Source organism: Equus asinus, chromosome 5, assembly GCF_041296235.1.
Source record: "Equus asinus isolate D_3611 breed Donkey chromosome 5, EquAss-T2T_v2, whole genome shotgun sequence".
NCBI classification, from domain to species: domain Eukaryota; kingdom Metazoa; phylum Chordata; class Mammalia; order Perissodactyla; family Equidae; genus Equus; species Equus asinus.
In genome coordinates, this window is record NC_091794.1 from 78,166,772 (window position 1) to 78,181,308 (window position 14,537).

At 39.5% G+C, this 14,537-nt stretch overlaps 1 protein-coding gene across 2 annotated transcripts in view; it reads left to right on the forward strand.

Moving 5' to 3' along the window:
• The window catches only part of TESK2 (testis associated actin remodelling kinase 2), a 130,406-nt gene that overhangs the window by 79,040 nt on the left and 36,829 nt on the right, over positions 1 to 14,537 (forward strand). The window lies entirely within an intron of this gene.

Genomic DNA, 14,537 nt, shown 5'->3' on the forward strand with positions numbered 1-14,537 from the left:
CGTGCCCTTTCTTAGGAAGCTGCTGGAGGATGTGTCCCATCAAAACAAGGGGGTAAACAAAACAGCAAAATAAAAGTAAAACGGAAGGCATAAGATCTAGAAAGAAATGGGTAGGGGCCAGCCCAGTGGCGCAGCGGTTAAGTGCACACGTTCCACTTCTCAGCGGCCCGGGGTTCACCGGTTCGGCTCCCAGGTGCGGACATGGCACTGCTTGGCAAGCCATGCTGTGGTAGGCATCCCACATATAGAGTAGAGGAAGATGGACACGATGTTAGCTCAGGGTCAGGCTTCCTCAGCAAAAAGAGGAGTACTGACAGTAGTTAGCTCAGGGCTAATCTTCCTCAAAAAAAAAAAAAAGAAAGAAAAAGAAATGGGTAGAAAGATGATAGCAAATCCCAGGGTGACTGCTAGGCAATAATCTAGAGAATAAGCACTTCAAACTGGAGTGGAAGAATCAAGAGCTCCAGGAGAGATGTTTGAGGGAAGAATTTAGGGATTTCCAGATGTGTTTGGCAGGGCGGAAATTCATATTCAGAAAAATTTTACCCTTCTGTTGGAGGCTTTGGGAAGAATTAGTCGTAGGCATGTAATAACTAAGCAAATTAGAAATTAGGCAAAACACACAAAAATTGTGCAAGAAATAAAATGTGATCATAATACACTAGTTGGCCTAATAATGATTATAATTAGTCATGATAATGTAAATGCTGAATCTTGATTTGTTTCTCCTGAAAATTGGTTTTACCAAAAATTGTCTTATAACAATATTGGAAGGGAAGTAATTTAAGAGGGCTGGATCCTCAGCCTCCACACTGGAAAGGCAGTAGAAGGTCAGAAATAGTAGTATGTTAGCTAGAGCTATGATGATAAATAGAAGAAACAGCTAAAAGAGTTGAAAGTGGTTCCCTCCTGGGAATAGGATTCAGTGGCGGTATGGGTAGGCCAGGGGACTGTTATTTTTTTACCTATTTGAAGCTATGTGAGTGTATAACTGATGAAAATTAAGTTGGGAAGCTGTTGTGGTAATCTAGAGAGAGCTGATGGTGGCTCAGTCTGTGTGGTAGCAGTGAAGGTGGAGAGAAGTAGTGGGATTCTGGATATTTTTGAAAGTAAAGGCAATGGGATTTCCTAATGGATTGAGTGTGAGATATTAGCACAAGGGAAGGAGGAGTCAAGGATGACTCTTACTTGGATTTTTGACTTGAGCAACTGGGTTCTAGAATTGTCAGTAAACTACGCTGGAGAAGACTGCATGGGGGACACATTTAGGGGAGGGGAGATTGGGAGATTCCAAATTGGCAGTTGGATAACAAGTCTGAAATTCAGAAGAGAGGTTTAGGATGGTTGTCTTTCTTAGGGGACCGTAGGCAAATTATGTAACCTCCGTATCCTCGGTTTTCTCATCTGTGAAATAGAGAGTAACAATAGTAGTACTGTACCAGGTTGATGGGAGAATTAAATTAGATAATGTACGTAAAGAACTTATCACAGTACAAGGCAGTAAATCTTAACTATTATCATTTTTTTTCTGCTTTATCTCCCCAAACCCCCTGCACATAGTTGTATATCTTAGTTGCAGGTCCTTCTCGTTGTGGCATGTGGGACACAGCCTCAGCGTGGCCTGACGAGTGGTGCCATGTCCGAGCCCAGGATCCCAACTGGCAAAACCCTGGGCTGCTGCAGTGGAGGTTGTGAACTTAACCACTCGACCACGGGGCCAGCCCCTACTATTATCATTTTTATTACTGTTATTATCATAATCATCTGAAGCATCATATATTGAGGCTGTATAGAATTTTAAAGCTTAAGAGTTAAGAATTCAGTCCTGACTCTGGCATTTGCTAGTTGTGTGACCTTGGGCAAGCCACTTAATCTCTCTTCAGTGTTCTTATTTGTAAAATGGAGATAATAATAGTACCTATCACATAATGTTTTCATAATAATTAAATGAGGTAATCCCTGTAAAGTACTTAGAACAGTGTCTGACACATCGTAAGTGCTCGATAAATATTATCCATCATTATTGTTATTTGTCTGTGAACTCCTTGAAGAAGGGGACATCATGTTTATTTCTATAGTTCCTTCTTAATCCCCTTTTGCTTGGCACTGTGTTTAGTATTTTGTGACAGGCAGTAAAAGTTTTAAGTGTTCTGTTTATCTATGGAGAGCACAAATCTTGCACATAGTAATTTCTTGATACATTGTTAGATTGAATTGTTCTCTTTCCTCTATACATTTCTTCCACTTTGGGAGAGGGAGAAGAAATAAATCATTGTAAGAGTGTTGTTTCAGAAGTGTGCTCACATAAATTGAAGTTTGTGTTTATATTTTGCTATTTTGGTGTGAGTTTATGAGTCATCTTGGAATAAAGGATAAATTTAGGAAGGCGGAAGAAGCTTTTTCAGTGCTTAAGGAGACAATGTAGATACTTGGATTTGTGGATAGTCGTTCTTTTCTGAACTTCCTCGATTTTTTTTTTTTTTAAGATTTTATTTTCTTTTCCTTTTTCTCCCCAAAGCCCCCCGGTACATAGTTGTATATTTTAGTTATGGATCCTTCTAGTTGTGGCATGTGGGACGCTGCCTCAGCGTGGTTTGATGAGCAGTGCCATGTCCGCGCCCAGGATTCAAACTGACGAAACACTGGGCCACCTGCAGCGGAGCGCGTGAACTCAACCACTCGGCCACGGGGCCAGCCCCCTTCCTCGATTTTTTTTTAAAAAAGCATTTTGGAAACATTTAAAGTCACCGCATGTTTATATATTAATAGTTCTGCCATTGTCAGGAGACTTGGTATTTGCTGCTTGCATGGCAGTTTTGAACAATGTGATTTAAAAATTTTCTGTGAAATAAAGAAAATACTTACAGAATAAATTCATTCTTAGTTTCAGTTTATTGAGAATCGGTTATTCAAGATAGAGGATATTTGTTTTTCTCTCAGAAATCTAGGATGTTTTTCATGAAATTGGTTTAATATTTATAAGCCAGCAGATCTAATTTCAACTTTTTAGATTTTTATATAGTTTCACTAAAAAAAAGTAAAATTAGACCATGAACTTGATTGGTCTTGTTGTTATTTTATATGTAGTGCTATTGACATGATCTAGTGATGCTGAGCAATGTTTATTTTCCCTTTAGTTATGTTAAAATTGGACAGAAACCATGGACAGAAAAGAGAAAGCTAGACTGAACCAGCTCTGTTTAGTGTCACCTGATAGAGGCTCTGGTGGTTAATGTCTGTTCAGCTGAGTTTTCCTTATGAGTTCTCAGATCTAGGACCCAGCACAACCAGTTTTCCATGATGTAATACCTCTAAAACACGTTTGACCTGCAGCAAGCCTTTCCCAAGGATGTTACTGCTTTTTTATGGGTCTAGATTCGTAGCTCTTTGGGGACTTGAGATCTGAGCCATTGCCCTCTCTTCTCCTTTTTGGTTGTTGGTTATTTCTAGGCCAAGAGAGTGATGGTATGTTTGTTTTATTTGGGAGTAAAATGCAAAGCAGTTCATTTTAGTGGCACATGTTAAAGCTTAGTGGAATCTGGTGGAGTATGTTGTAGGGTCTCTCCTAAAATTATGGGAGGAAATCAGATAAAAATACATCAAAACTTCTGGAAAAACTTTTTTTAAAAAAGTAAACCAATCTGAGTAGGTTTCAGATATAGACCTTTTAGAAAGCTAATTAATATAAAAATCATGCCACATTTTAGTATTCTGGTATAGGTTTATTTCAGGCCTCTTAATTGTTTTTACTGTAACTTTGGAGTGAGACATTTTTCTAGAAAGACCAGGACAAGTCAGAAGAAATCCTACAGTATGGATGCTGCTTATTGCTCAAAGTTGGCGGTAGAAAGGCTTGTAAAGCAAACCAGCTAGATTTTCACTGGTTTACAGATAAGCAGTTCTTTTTTCTGAATCAAAAATGAAGTTATTATTGAACAACTGGCCTTTTTTCTTCCATACCCATTGTCACAGAACAAAACATAGCCTTTGAAACCAAACAGATCCAGATTCCAGTACCTTCTCCAGCCTTTGTCAAGTAACTTAAATGCTCTCAACCTCATTTTCCTAGATGATAAAATGAGGGTAATTTCATCTCAGGTGATATATATAAAATACCTAGCACAGTTTCCAGGTATATTGTAGGTGAGCAATAAGTAGAAATTTTTTTGGACAGCTTTGATATAATGGCCACAGAACTCTTACTAGGTCCTGTTACGCAGTATTGAGGAGGCCCAGCTGTAACAGTAGTGTCAGTGTTTTTTCTCAGAATGAGGACAGCTGGATGTGTTTTAGACTGCTGTCACACCTCTCCCTCACTCTTCTGTTTAGGTAGTAAACTTTTGAGGAGGGACAGCATTTAAACTTTAGTGTTTAACTCTGAGCTTTATACAGAACTGTGAGCTCAGGAGATATTTGACGGTACGGATGTAAATGCCACTGAGGAACATAATAATGTTATTTTCCTTATGCTTGTTTAGAAAGAGTCAAAGCCCCAAGTCTGTCCTCAATCTGCGAACATTATAACTTAGGATAGTGAGCATGAATTTTTTTTGAGTATGTATCTGTTATTAGTTTTCTATGCCTGCCATAGCAAATTACCACAAATCTAGGGGCTTAAAATTACAACACAAATTTGTTACTTACAGTTCTAGCTCAGAAGTCTAGATCAGAAGTCTGACATGGGTCTAACTGGGCTAAAATCAAGGTACTGGGAGGGCTGTGTTCCTTTCTGGAGGCTCTAAAGTAGAATCTATTTCCTTACTATTTTTTTTTTTTTAAATGGAATGAGCATTTTTTTTTTTTAAAGATTTTATTTTTTTCCTTTTTCTCCCCAAAGCCCCCCGGTACATAGTTGTATATTCTTTGTTGTGGTATGTGGGACGCTGCCTCAGCGTGGTGTGATGAGCAGTGCCATGTCCACGCCCATGATTCGAACCAACGAAACACTGGGCCGCCTGCAGCGGAGCGCGCGAACTTAACCACTCGGCCATGGGGCCAGCCCCACTATTTCCTTACTTTTTTCAGCTTCTAGCGGCTGCTTGTAGCCTCCTTCCATCTTCAAAGCCAGCAATGACTGGTTGAGTCTTTTGCACGCTGTGTCCCTCTGATACTAACTCTTCTGCCTCCTTCTTCCATCTTTGAGGACCCATTGTGATGACATTAGACCCACCTTGATAATCCAGGATAATCTCCTTATTTTAAAGTCAGCTCTTCAGCAACCTTCATTTCATCTACAACTTTCATTCATTTCCCTTGCACATAACATAATATATTTATAGGTTTGGGAAAATAGGACGTGGATTTCTTTGGACATTTGCCTACCCTAGTATCCCATTAGGAAGACATTTTTGAGCATGTTCTCAGGTGCTACTGTTAACCCATATTAAATATTAGTAAAACTCAATTTCTCTTTTTTATATAAAAATAATATAAGTAAAAATTCTGGTTTTCTTCCCACACTTTAATGGATAATCTTGCTCATTCCCCATTTTGGAGACTGGCTGATAGTAGGGTCTGGGAAAGGTTCTGCCTTGGAATAAGAACTTTAACTTTTAATTGAATTTAGTAAATATTTCTTGAGCTCTAACTATGAACAAGGCAGTGTTTTAGGTATCATAGAGACACAAAACTACATGGTGTGTTTAGTCCAGGTGGGCTAACTACTGTAGTAAACATCTTAAAATTGTATTGGCCTAACTTGTTTCTTATTCCAGTCCAGTGCATGTTGGGTGGAGGTAGAAGGGGAGCTCTTTTTCACCTAGGACAGGGCCTCAGATTCTTTCACTGGGTTTTCTGCATCTGCTGGTGGATGACGGGAGAAAGTGTGGAGGATGGTGTTGAGGTGTTTATGGGACAGGCCTAGAAATGACATAATCACTTCTGCCCCTATACCACTGACCAGAACTCCATGTCATAGACACTGGGAAATATAGTCTGCTTCAGGAGGAAAAGGGAAGCAGTTTAGTGAACAAGGAACCATTCTCTTCCTTCACATAAGATCCTCGCCCTCAAGAACCCTCTACTTTAGTGGAAGAGGCATAGATAAAACTTCATGTAGAAGGCAGGCCTCATAAATGCTACAATAGAGGGTTAAATAGAGTGATATGAATGTATGGAGAAGAGAAAGATTAACTTTGATTAGAAAGATTAGGGAAATATTTGAAATTATGTCTCTGAGTTAGGAATTATTATAACCACCCTCAAAGGCTATTTTAAGAACTAAATGATTTAATATGTAGCAGTGCCTGGCACACTAAATGATATGTAAATGTTTGGTGCTGTTGTTGTTGTTGTTGTTGTTATTATTTGGAGATGTTCTTGAATTGAGTTTTTAAGGATTGGTAGAGCTTTGAAAAATGAGTTCCTGACGGACTCATTCTAGCAACAGTAGGAAAGTGGGAGAATTCAGGACACATTTAGGAGTGGCAAGTTATATGACTAAAACATAGAGAATGCAGGTGGATGTAATAGGAGATAAAGTAAGAGAGGTTTGAGTTAGATCATTCAGACTCCTGAATAACATGCTAAGGAATTTGAACCTTGAGAGGGGCCGTGAGCTGCCACAAAAACTTTTTGAGTAGCTAGTAGATTCTTAAGGGAAACGATTATGTCTCGTTCATTTTTATGTATTTTTCTATAACTACATGGAGAGGTAACATGACGTTGTGGTTAAGAGCATAGACTCTGGAACCCACTGTTTAGGTTTGACTCTCCTGGCTTTGCCACTTATTAGCTGTATGATTTTGGGCAAGTTGCTTAATTTCTCTGACCTCGGTTTCTTTATCAATATGATTAGGATAATAAAAGTACTACTTCATTGGATTATTGTGAGGATTAAATGAATTAAATGAGTATAATGTAAAGCGCTTAGAACAATGCCTGCATAAGAAGTGCTTTTTAAGAATTAGTTTTTATCAGGGGCTGGTCCGGTGGCATAGTGGTTAAGTTCACATGCTCTGCTTGGGTGGCCCAGGGTTTTCATGTTCAGATCCCAGGCATGGGCCTAACACCGCTTGTCAAGCCACACTGTGGCAGCATCCCACATAAAATAGCGGAAGATTGGCACAGATGTTAGCTCAGCAACAATCTTCCTCAAGCAAAAAGAGGAGGATTGGCAACAGTTGTCAGGTCAGGGCCAATCTTACTCACCAAAAAAAAAAAAGAGGAAAAAAAAATTAGTTGTTATCGTAAACATTACCAGGGCCTGGCACATAGTAGACACTCAATATTTTTTTGAGTGGTCAGAGTTATGTTTTAAATTTACCCAGCAAGTATTTATATACTGTCATATGCCAGGCAAGAAAATGCTTTAAGGAGCTTATGGTATAGTAGAGGACATATAAGGCATGTTATAAAACATAGTTAAAAGTAGGAAATGATGATGCTATAGGAGAGTGGTATAGATGGAATGCCTTGGTAGTACAGAAGCAGGCTAGTTCAGAAATACTTCTACTTAGAGAGAGTCAAATTTGTTTTGTGGGAAAGCAAGTATTTGGGTTGGGCTTTTGAGGATGAGTAGAATCTAATTATGTGGAAATGAAGGGAGGGGCATTCTAAGTAGTGGGAACAGCCTGAGAAAAGGGAAAGGTGTGGAAAAGCATGGTTATGACACTTTATGGGGAATGGTAAATCATGCTACAGGGAGGACTGAGTCAAATTAAGTCTCTGGTCAAAGTCTAGTTTACCTGTAGTATCAGAGTTGGGAGTTTCCTTTCATAGTCTTAGTCTTACTAACTTTAGAGTAGTGATCAGCTGTCTTTGTCTAGACTGAGCCTTGCTAGTCAATGTATGGTCCATGGACCAAGTAGCATCAGCATCACCTGGGAGCTTATTAGAAATTCAGACTCTTAGGACCCTTCTGACCTATTGAATCACAGTCTGCAATTCACATGATTCCTAGGTGATTTGTTTCAACATTAAAATTTAGGAAGCTCTGGTCTGAAAAACAAAAGTAACCCTCCCTACTTCTCAACATGAATGTGTGTAATATGAAACTAAAAATAAAGTTGAGTAATTACTCACTCTCAAGCACGTACATTAAGAAAGTCCTTCCTTCCTGAGCTAAGTAATTCTAGCTGGCATGATTTTGGGTGGTGGTAGTGAGGAATAAGAATTATTTAGAAGGAAATGTTTTTTAGCTCCTGTCTCATACCAAAAAAGATTTGAGGCTTCATCCACAAGTTAGATTTTGATATAATCAGCAATAAAAATGTCAGTGAAAACTTATTATTGATATTAAATGCTTTCCTCTGCATATATCACTTCCCTATTAAGGATGAATAATATTTCCCTTTTAAAGTATATTGTTTATAGCAACTGGAGTGATTAACTCTGCTCAAGCTCTTCTTCCAATAAAAAGCTAATGCCTGTCTCAGCTTGCCAGCTCTGTGACACCATTTTGGATGTGGTAGTGGTGGAAAGGAGATGAGGTCGAGGAGGTCAGGCAGAAAAGTCTCACATAGAAGGAGAGATGTGTGACACCACTGTGATGTGGTGATGTGAGTAGGGGGTGGGGAAGAAGGCAGATGGAAAACTGTCTCATGAAGCCAATGCCTGCCTGAGTGTGCTATCTGTGACACTTCTGGGGATGACGTGGTCATAGTGATGGTGGGTTTAGAGGGAAGGAAAGTTAGGGTGTATCACACCCACAGCAGGGCTTTTCAGCTTCTTGGAAACCCATGACTTTAGAATGTAGCCATTGTTTTGCTGCTGGAATACTATTGCTTAGCTTCTATATAAAAAAATTTTTTTTGAGGAAGATTAGCCCTGAGCTGACATCTGCTGCCAATCTTCCTCTTTTTGCCGAGGAAGACTGACCTAACATCCGTGCCCATCTTCCTCTACTTTATATGTGGGACACCTACCACAGCATGGCTTGCCGAACCAGCGAACCTCGGGCCGCCGAAGCGGAACATCTGCACTTAACCACTGTGCCACCGGGCCGGCCCCTGTATAAATATTTGATTAAAGAAAATAAATACCTCTTAGCTTTCCAGCCTTGTACCTACCTCGAGATGTTTTTTTTTCTCTTGGTGAGGAAGAGTGGCCCTGAGCTAACTCTGTTGCCAATCTTCCTCTTTTTGTTTGAAGAAGATTGTCCCTGAGCTAACATCTGTGCCCATCTTCCTCTATTTTGTATGTGGCATCTCACCACAGCATGGCTTGATGAGTGGTGTGTGGGTCCGCGCCTGGGATCTGAACCCACGAACCCTAGGCCGCTAAAGCAGAGCACATGAACTAACCACACTGCCACTGAGCTGGCCCTAAATATTTTTGTCATATAAAATGAATTTACATTGTGAAGTTAATTTGGTGATAATTGCTTTTTCATTCAAGTATTGCTTGTTTAGCATCTTATGTGCAAAGCATTATATGTCAGGCACTATATATAGAAACAAAGGAGAAAAGATCTGTACTCTTAAAAACCTTTCTTATATTAGAGTCCAGAACAGGAGTCAGCAATGTTAAAAGAAGAATAGCTAACATTTTCTAGTGCTCATTATGTTTCATGAGCCTGAGTTATCTCATTTCATCTTCACAGTAATTCAATAACCATATAAGTTAGGTAATATTAATATTCCCATTTTGCATGTGATAAACTGAAAAACAGAGAAGTCATCAGTAAATGGCAGAGCCAGGATTCAAATCCAAGCTGTCTTACTCCAGACGCTGGACCACTTCACTTCTGCTTATGAGCTGTCTTTCAAAGGAGGGTGAAAAATGCTAGCAGTACTGGGGGAGTAGGGATGTAGAGGGAAAGAGAGGAAAGGAGGGAGGGGAAAGAGAGGAAAGGAGGGAGGGAGGGAGGGAGCAGGAAGGAGGTGGAGGGAGAGGATTAATGCTAACTGAGGGCGTCTAGGAGATCATTATAGGGGAGATGAGATTTTAGCTGATCCTGGAAGGATGATTTTCAGTAAGTAGTCTTCCAACTCAGGGAGGAGCTTGAACTTAACGTTTCCAGGTCATAAAAACCATTCATGCCATTCAACAAATCTTTACTGAGAGCTTGCTTACTGTGTGCCAGATAGTATCTAGGTACTAGAAATGCAGAGATAAACAAAACTCTGGATCTTCCACAGTAAGGAAAGTTATAAAAGACTGATGCGGGCAGAAGACAGATTAGAATGAGTTTAGGAATGAATGAAGATTAAAGAAATGTGGATAGTGAATTTAGTCTACTCTTTAAGTTTGGTAACAAATGAAAAGAGTGCATTAGGATCATACTTTAGGGAGAGGAGCAAGGGAAGCATTTTTTTTTAAGATGGGGGAAATTTGAGTATCTTTGTAGGATGGCACTAGAGGAGAGGGAGAGATGGGTGATGAATAAGGCTCATGGGAAAATGTAAGGTTCCAAAGATAAGTTGGAGCAGAACAAGGAAAGTTTTAAATGCTGTGGTAAAGAATTTTGACATTATTCTATAGGCAGAAGGGAGCACTGAAGGTTTATGAAGAAGGGAATGACATATTTTGTATTTTGAAAAGGTAACCCTAATAGCCATGTATGGGATGGCATAATCTAGGATCATTAATAATGAAAAAATAAAAGTCACTAACCTTTATTTGAGCATGGGCTAGAGATTGCTAAACACTGTACCCGAAATATCCCATTGAATCCTTCTAACAGCTCTTTAAGGTAGTGTTATTTCCAGGTCCATTTTTGCAGATGAGGAAATTGAGATTTATAAAGATTAACTAACTCACCCAAAGTTTCCTAGGTGGAAATGGATAGATCCCTATGTTCTACTGCTAGCGTCAGCAAACTGTCTCTGTAAAGGACTGGATAGTAAATGTTTTAGTCTCTGCAAGCCATACAGTCTCTGTCACAGCTATTCAACTCTACTGTTGTAGCACAAGAGCAGCCATCGGTAGTACCATGGCTGTGTCCTAGTGAAAAGTGATAAAAACAAGGAGTGGGCCATAGTTAGCTAACCCCTGCTAGTGCCCATTATAGTTTGGAAAGCCGTAATGGAGGAAGAAATGTAGCTTATCGTGTTTTACTTTACCTCTTTTTGCTATGGTGGGGTAGTGGGAATAGACTCATTCTCTAGAGGCATTCTACCTCACTCAGTTTCTTTTCACTGAACAATCATTTACTGAGTGTGCATACTATTTGCTACAGACTGTTAGGAGCTGTGAGCACAGGGAAGAATTCTTAGGTAGGGATACCATTTAATCTCAAAGAAGCATCCTTTCTGTAAGAGGCTCACTAGAAACAGTTATTTTTGCATACAATTTAACCACATTCTGCAGAATACCCACTTAACTTTTTATTCCAATTGCCTTCCAACAGTATGACCCTTAGAATGACAGTTCTGTGAGATCAGGGACTTTGTTTTATTCACTGTCCTGTCCCTAATGCCTTGCACATAGTAGCCACTCAATAAATAATTGTTTAGTAAATGAGTGGCATACTGACTCTCATAATTCCAATGATTGGGAAGTTGTATAAACACTTAGAGAAGAGTGACCTATTTTAAAGATGCCTGTGCAACTGCAGCTTGCCTAAATGGGTTGTCTTCTCATTCATCTTTCCCAGATTTCTTCTGCTCCAGTGCAGCTTACTCTCTTTTAATCACCTAGTTTCTGATGTTAGCTGAAACTCTCAGTGCTCTGTCTGCATAGCATATAGACACTGTGCCGTGCTGGCCAGAAACATTCAGCGTTCCAGATTCTGTCTTTAGCACTCTGTGTTACTTATGTTCATGATTCTTTAGACTTTACCTGCCCCACGTTCCTCCCACTCACTCTCTGTTTTAGGTAGTGAGTTTCATAGTAAAGAAACTGACATGAATGAAGTTAAATGTCCCACTTTTACAAAGCAGGGAGTGGAGGTAGGGACAAGGGTTGGAGAGTGGAGAGGAGAGTAGCCTAATAGAAACCAGCTTTTCTGCCCAGCCACCCATGACCAAATTTGATTCTTTGATTCTAAGGTATAATTATGATAATTGCGTATATATTTTTGAACTCTTAAGTATGTACTATGTACTTAACTATGTTCACTGTGCTGTGGACATTACATTCATTATTTCGTTAAGTCTTTCCAACAATCATATGTATTGGACACAATCTATTACAGAGAGGGAAACTAATGCTTGCCTAGTAAAGAGTGGGGGTGGGATCTGAACCCATACCCTCTAACTTCAGAGCCCTTTTAACTACTCTACTATCTCACTTCTCATTTCTTCCCAAGCCAGAGGTAAATTTCAACTAGTCGTTGGAGCCTGCATCCTATTTTCAGTACTGCTTAGATCTTTCCTTAAGTTCTTTCCTTTCTCAAGTTGCCATTAAGTCTCTGGATGTACTTAGAGAAAACCAGTGGTCCAGAAACCACCTCTTGGAGAAACTCTGAAATTTCCACATTAGTAATTTTGGTTGAAGCAGCACGTCTTTAAAACTTTGCTGTTCTATTATAGCCAACCAGGCAATCTCCCTCACTCAGTTTCTTTTCACTCAACAATCATTTACTGAGTGTGCATACTATTTACTAGGCACTGTTAGGTGTTGTGAACAGAAGGAAGAAAATGACCTGGACTCTGCCTTCAGGGAACTTTATGGTCCTTTTCAGCACAGGCACTGCTGTGCCTTCACTTTGACTTGTAGTCAATCTTTGCCCATTTCTTTGCTCTTCTAAACTAGAACTTACTTGAGACTTGGGTATTGTTAATGAGACTTCTTCTTGGCAACCCAAACCCCAATTGTCACTGGCTTTATGACATTTATCTTCTCCCACGTTATGATCATCATCAATCATGACCACTGATTTTTGGGTTTTATTTAAAAATTATTTTTACATATAAATATAAGCTGTTGGTTGAAAAAAACTTGAAATATAATGTAAGTGTGTACACTAAAGAATAAAAATCACTCTTTACCGCCTCAGTACCATTTATTATTAGTGCTTCTAGACATTTTCTATTAATATACAGTTTTTTACACAAAGAGAATTTGTAGCTCAGTGTTTTCATTTAACAATATATTTTGGATATCTTCCCATATCAGTGCATAAAGATCTACTTCATTCTTTGCTTTTTTTTTTATAATGCATTTTCTTTTTTTTTTTTAAAAGATTTTATTTTTTTCCTTTTTCTCCCCAAAGCCCCCCGGTAACACAGTTGTATATTCTTCGTTGTGGGTCCTTCTAGTTGTGGCATGTGGGACACCACCTCAGCGTGACTTGATGAGCAGTGCCATGTCCGCGCCCAGGATTCGAACCAACGAAACACTGGGCCGCCTGCAGCGGAGCACGCGAACTTAACCACTCGGCCACGGGGCCAGCCCTACTTCATTCTTTTCAATGGCTATATAGTATTCCAAATCTATAAACATACCATAAATATTTGACCAGTCGTTTTTTTTTTTTTTTCTGTTTTTTCTTTCTGCTTTTTCTTCCCAAATTCCCCCAGTACATAGTTGTATATTCTAGTTGTGGGTCCTTCTAGTTGTGGCATGTGGATGCCACCTCAGCGTGGCCTGATGGGTGGTGCCATGTCTGTGCCCAGGATCCGAACCAGCGAAGCCCTGGGCTGCCGCAGCAGAGCACACAAACTTCACTCGGCCACGGGGCTGTCCCCTGACCAGTCTTTTATGGGTGTTTAGATTCATATAAACTGCTGACATAGATGTCCTTTTACATGTATTTTTGCTTGCCCAAATTGAGTATATTTGTAAGATAAATTCCAAGAAGTGGAATTGTTGGAGCAGATGAAACTTTTACTAGATATGATCAATTACCCTTCGAAAAAGTTGTGCCAAGTACTCAATAGTGTTTCCTCTTCCTGTTTCCTCACCTTCTGGACAAGACTGAGCATTATCAATCTTAATCTTTATTCGTTTGATAGATTTAAAAAGCAGTATCTCCTTGTTTTAATGTACATATCTTTAATTGTGAATGAATTAGAGCACATTTTGATATTTTTATTAGCCATTTATCCTTATTTTTCTGTGGATTATGTACGTATCTTTTGCTTATTTTTCTATTGGGTTCTTTTTTTTGTCACGTATTTGGAAAAGTTCTTTTTATATTAAGGAAGTCAGTCTTTTGTCATCCAGCAAATGTGGGCTCCCTCCACCCCAGTTTGTTGTTTATAATTTACAGACTTTCAGATTGGGTAGTCCAACCTACTTACTTTCTTTCTTTTTTTTTTTTTTGAGGAAGATTAGCCCTGAGCTAACATCTGCCACCAATCCTCCTCTTTTCGCTGAGGAAGACTGGCCCTGAGCTAACATCCATGCCCATCTTCCTCTACTTTATACGTGGGACACCTACCACAGTATGGCTTTTGCCAAGTGGCACCATGTCCGCACCTGGGATCCGAACCAACGAACCCTGGGCCGCTGAGAAGCGGAAAGTGCGAACTTAACCGCTGCACCACCAGGCTGGCCCCCTACTCACTTTCTACATTAGTAACCTGAGTCCCAAATAGGGTTAATGACTTTTTTTTTTCTGGTAAGCATGTAGTCAGATAATGGCAGAGCTAAAACCAGCATCAAGCTTCCTTACTTCTAGTTGGGTACTTTTCCCATTATACTGTGCTATT